The following is a 5,258-nucleotide window of genomic DNA, read 5'->3' on the forward strand; positions in this document are numbered from 1 at the left end:
TGAAAAGGAAACTCACATCTACAAAGATAAATTTGATGGATGTGACTCCCTGATGGTCTAGTGGCTAGCATTCGGTGCTCTCACTGCCGCTGCCCGGGTTCAATTCCCGGTCAGGGAATGGTCAGGACTTGAAAGATTCAGGTGTAAGATTTGAAAGAATAAGTTTGTGGACTTGTTTTCGGTTCATTTAGATTTGTCAAATTCTTCCTCATTAGTTTAACGCTAGAACCCCACGCTTTTAAAGAGTACCATTTCCTTTAAATCAGACCTTTGACAGTGGATGTATCCTTTTGTCCTCATTGATGGGTCATAAACACTTCATCTGCCTCTATCTCAATAACAATTCTTTTCCTTTTTTCAAACAGTAACTTGTAATGGAAAATTACATTTAACCAATGATTTTCATATTAATTATTCATAATAAGATCTCAAATGTTCCTGAGAGTATATGACTTCTGTATCTGTCATCTGTGTGTTTCTCCTTGTAGGAGACAACTGGGTTTGTTATGACTCCACACCATTTCCTTGAAGAATAGATGACGTGGAAACTGACAGAAACAGTTGTCTAAAGCTGTGTTTATCATAGTTGATCCTAGTTCGAGACCATAGCCTATCCAAGAGACAAGATGTCCTTTTTCAGCTAAGATAGAATGACCGGTCAAGAAACTTGAAACAAGGAGTGGCAGATTTAGAAAAATGTAAGAGCTCCAACTGTCTGCCTGAGGTCCACTTTCAGATTAAACCGTTTTCCAAACAAGGGATGTTTTTCTCCTCTGGGGGCACTAGATATAAAGAAGTGTATTACTGATTGTATTCACACAGAAATGTGGTCACTCTGTAACTTTGTGCATTGTGAGAGCTGTTCTTGTCATCTGATTGTTTTTCTTGAGAAAACATTTAAACCTTTTCACCGAATACGTAGACCTTTAATTCAGTTTGCAGCCTGTCTTTATTTTGTTTCAACAAGGTCTCTTCTCCAATCCAAAATTCCTCCTTGCTGTACAAGAAACTTCCACAGGAAACTTGGTGTTGTTGGCAGGATTTCAAGGAGGGATCAGATCGGGACTTGCTGGTGACTGATGAGGGCATGCATCCAGGGATCTGATGATCACCTGCCTCTAAACCTCGCCAAACATCTTTGAGAGACAGAGGGTCAGAAACCACGGAGAGCTCTGATGATTCAACTCTGAAATCCAAAAGACAAGGAAGCAATTTCAAACAGCGGGGGTAAGTTAAAGTTTCAATTCTGTCGAATAAATTATTTAAATTGGACATTGAGACTGTTTGTGAGACAAATATTGACTGTGTTTTAACTGAGTGATTCGGTGAAAGTTATCTTATGTTTTGTACAAAACAGGAGAAAAGAGAAGGTATTTTTTTCCCCAATTCTTCTGGTCACACTTGGCAGTATTTCACAACTTTTGTCTGTAATCTCTATTCTGTCGGGCTTAACTCTATCTCCCCCACCTCTACTTTTTTTCTTGTTATGTATGACAAGAAGTATTATGCTTTTGGGTTGTCTGTCCATCTCTACATTAAAATCAGAAATATTTTCTGGATCCCTGAAGGGAAACTCTGGAAAGAGTACTCCTTCGAGCCAGCGACCCTAAGGATTTCAGCATTACAACTCTACAGTCCTCTGCTCTACCAACTGAGCTACCGAAGGGCAATAATGTAGATGAATGCACTTCCCATTGTTGTGTATGTGAAAACACAGGACCCCCTGGAGGGAATTTCTGAATCGTCAGGGGCTGTAGCTCAGTGATAGAGCGCACTTCACAGTCTCAATGCCCAGATGTATTACAAGATTTGAAGTGAACATTGTACTGCCCAGTGATGGTGGTATAGTGGTGAGCATAGCTGCCTTCCAAGCAGTTGACCTGGGTTCGATTCCCAGCCATCGCAGTAGCTTTCTTTGAGTGATGTTACTTGCTTTATTTGTCAAGAAGTCAGCAGAAAGGTTACTTGCTCAACCTGGTTTGATAAAACATTAGATCTCTTTGGCTGAACGATTATGGCCAAAGTGATAATCACGATTCTTTTGATCAATATGGAGATTATCACAATTATTTGTTGATGTTCTAGTCCAAAGTGCTGGAAAGGAAGGTTTAACCACCGTAAAACCTCAGGTTAACAAGGAACAATCTCAGCAAGGTGATGGATGGATGATTCTAGTTACTTCACCAAGTTCAGCCCAAATGACACAGCTGTAAGACATCACATTGGTTGCCTTCCAGCTATGTAATATATGTAAACGGCAGAGGTGGGATTTGAACCCACTCAATCTGACATCAAGTTGGAATAATTTATCATTAGAAGCATTTGATTTGCATTCCATACCAAAAATGTCAAGCTGAGAAAATGAGAAAGAAAACATAACAGTTACAAGAAAAATGAGAAAATGAGATTATTAAAAACCATCATACCAAAATACACATTTAGGTGATCATTTTACCAAACTATGTCTATTTGCACGTTCAAAGTAGTAATCCAAAAATCTGTAAAATTTCTCTGTGTTAATGTAAGTATTAACTGGGGAAGTTTCCTGTTGATATGTGTTAGTTCATTAATTAGACCCTTTTCTCCTATAATAACCAGATGTTAATGTTATGTTATGTATTATCCAGATGTTCAAAGGCCGTTTTCTCTAAATGGGTTTTTCCTCAGACTGAGCCAAAAATCTCCACTTCAGCAGCACTTCCATGCACCCAACTTCCCAGTTTCACTCCAATCTATATTATGAAGGTTATTACAGAGGGGGGTGTTCACACATCATTCAGAAACTGATTTATGGAACATTTCATATCTAAAAACCTGTCAACAGGTGTTTTTTATGGCTGTTGCCACCATATTGTGATTGATGCAGTGATGAAAGGAGATCTCCAAAATCACACAAAACGTTGAAACACATGAAAAATATAAAAAATAGAATGACAACAATCAGCTGTCAGCAACAAACATGGAGACTAAATAAGACGAAGAGTTAAAACTCAGAATTTAACCCTTAAATGACTTCTGTTTATTTCACTTTACACAACTCAGCAGAGAATCCAGAAAACCAAGACCAAGACCAAAAAAACCCTAGTCCAGCGCAGAGCGGCTGAGTGAACGTGGTCTGGACTCTGTGGAGGAGAGTCATGGTTTCAGAGATGCTGTAGAAGGACAGAATACCTGCACTGTGATCCAGGTCCACTCCCACTCTGGAGGACTCAGGACCTGAGACGGGAGTTTGGACTTTGTTGTACTAAAATATATAACTGTTGTTGATACAATATAACACCCAAGATTTGTCATTAAACCAAATCTACATTCATCCGACCCCCCACTCTCCTTATATTCTTGTATGTGACTGCTACATAAACTCTCCCTCTCATCTCCACCTCCCAGTAACAACGTCCAGTCAGACTCTCTCTACTCAGGACCTGAGACCTACAATAAATATAAAAGAATTGGTGACTTCTTACTGTATGATACGTTGCTTTCCTGTTCCCATCAGATAATAACAGATATGTGAATACTGTGTTTGGATCCAGTGTGATTTCATTCAGTTATTATATTTTATAACAATTTCCCTGTTGTGTTTAATTTATCGATAATAACGACAGATTTCTGTTAACCAAAATGTTTTTGTAAACATCCATGCCATTCAAAACAGGGATAACTGAAACAGATGTACAACACACCGTGTTTACATGTGTATACACATATGTATTGCAAACAGACCTAAGTACTACCCCTACCCCTTGGTTTCAAGGGCCAAGGGGTATGGGTAAGATGGAGAAATGGGATTCAGCCTTACCCTCTGCAGGTAAAATAACAGATCTAAACCAAGCTCATTCAGAGCTTCTGGGCTCCCCGAATGATTTTCTCAAACAAAACAAATTTCATCACTTCTAAACCTCAATACAAGCAAAAAACCTCAAACTAATTTACAAAACCTTTAGAAAAGAAAAGAAATGTTGAAGAAGGTGTCAAAAAATTTAGATAAAGCCACAAAAAAAGAAAACCAACACGGAACGTGGAAACACATGAAAACTAGAATGACAACAATCAGCTCTCAGCAGTAACCATGGAGACTTAATAAGACGAAGAGTTTAATTTAACCCTTAAATGACTTCTGTCTACTTCACTTTACACAACTCAACAGAGGCTCCATACCAATCAAACCCTAGTCCAGCATAGAGGGGCTGAGTGAAAGTGGTCTGGACTCTGTGGAGGAGAGTCATGGTTTCAGAGACGCTGTAGAAGGACAGAATACCTGCTCTGTGATCCAGGTACACTCCTACTCTGGAGGACAAAGAACCTGGGACGGGAGTTTGGACATTGTCTGACCAAAATGCATAACTGTTGTTGTCACAATCTAAGGCCCAAGATTTGTCATTGAAACCAAATTCACATTCCTCCAACCCCCCCGCTCTGCTGATATTCTTGTATGCGACTGCTACATAAACTCCTCCCCCTCTCATCTCCACCTCCCAGTAACAACGTCCAGTCAGACTCTCTCTACTCAGACCTGATTCTCTTCAAGGAATCTGTCTGGGTGACTAGAAACAAGACTGTTCTTGTCTCATTAACGTTGCTTTCTTGTTCCCCTCAGATAATAACACCTGTTTTGTTGCTGTGTTCGGATCCAGTGTGATTTCACGTGAATATTGTAAGAATCCAGCTCTGGTCTTGGGCTCTGGTTGTACCAGTAAAACGTCCACTTCAGTCCCTGCCAGTGAAACGGTTGTCCACTTCTCTCTCAGGACGTCCTGTAGTTTATCTCTGAGCTCTGACAAGGCCGCTGTCACGTCCTCAAAGCAGCTCAGAGGACAGATCTGGATGCTGGATGCTGATTGGCTGAGTGGTGCCAGTGAGGGTAGTTGTGTAGAAACTGGTTGTGATCCTCTGTTTGTGAGAGCTTCTTCAGCTCAGCGTCTTTCCTCTTCAGCTCAGCGATCTCCTGCTCCAGCTTCTCCTGAAGCTCTCGGACTCGACTCACTTCCCTTTCCTGCTGGATCTGACCTGCTGCTTCACATCAGAGCTTCTTTTCTCCAGGAGACGGATCAGCTCAGTGAAGATCTTCTCGCTGTCCTCCACTGCTTCATCAGCAGAGAGATTGATGGCCTCCGCCTGCTGTTGAGCAGCTTCACATCTTTCTCTCTGTCCTGGATTCTCTGCTGGATGTTGCTCGACTCCCCTCGAGCTCTCTCTGCCTCTCAGCTCTCTCTGCTGCAGCTGAGACTGTGTCGTGGCCTTTATGTTTCCTCCACAGG

General features: G+C 41.0%; 1 non-coding gene across 1 annotated transcript; it reads left to right on the top strand.

Annotated features, from left to right (window-relative positions):
• Positions 1-1,833: 1,833 nt before the first annotated feature.
• trnag-ucc (transfer RNA glycine (anticodon UCC)) lies at positions 1,834-1,905 on the top strand. The gene has a single exon. It is a non-coding gene; the product is annotated as a tRNA-Gly (tRNA).
• The last annotated feature ends 3,353 nt before the right edge of the window (positions 1,906-5,258 follow it).

The sequence above is a fragment of the Etheostoma spectabile genome, unplaced genomic scaffold (assembly GCF_008692095.1).
Source record: "Etheostoma spectabile isolate EspeVRDwgs_2016 unplaced genomic scaffold, UIUC_Espe_1.0 scaffold00018760, whole genome shotgun sequence".
In the NCBI taxonomy this organism is placed as follows: Eukaryota; Metazoa; Chordata; class Actinopteri; order Perciformes; family Percidae; genus Etheostoma; species Etheostoma spectabile.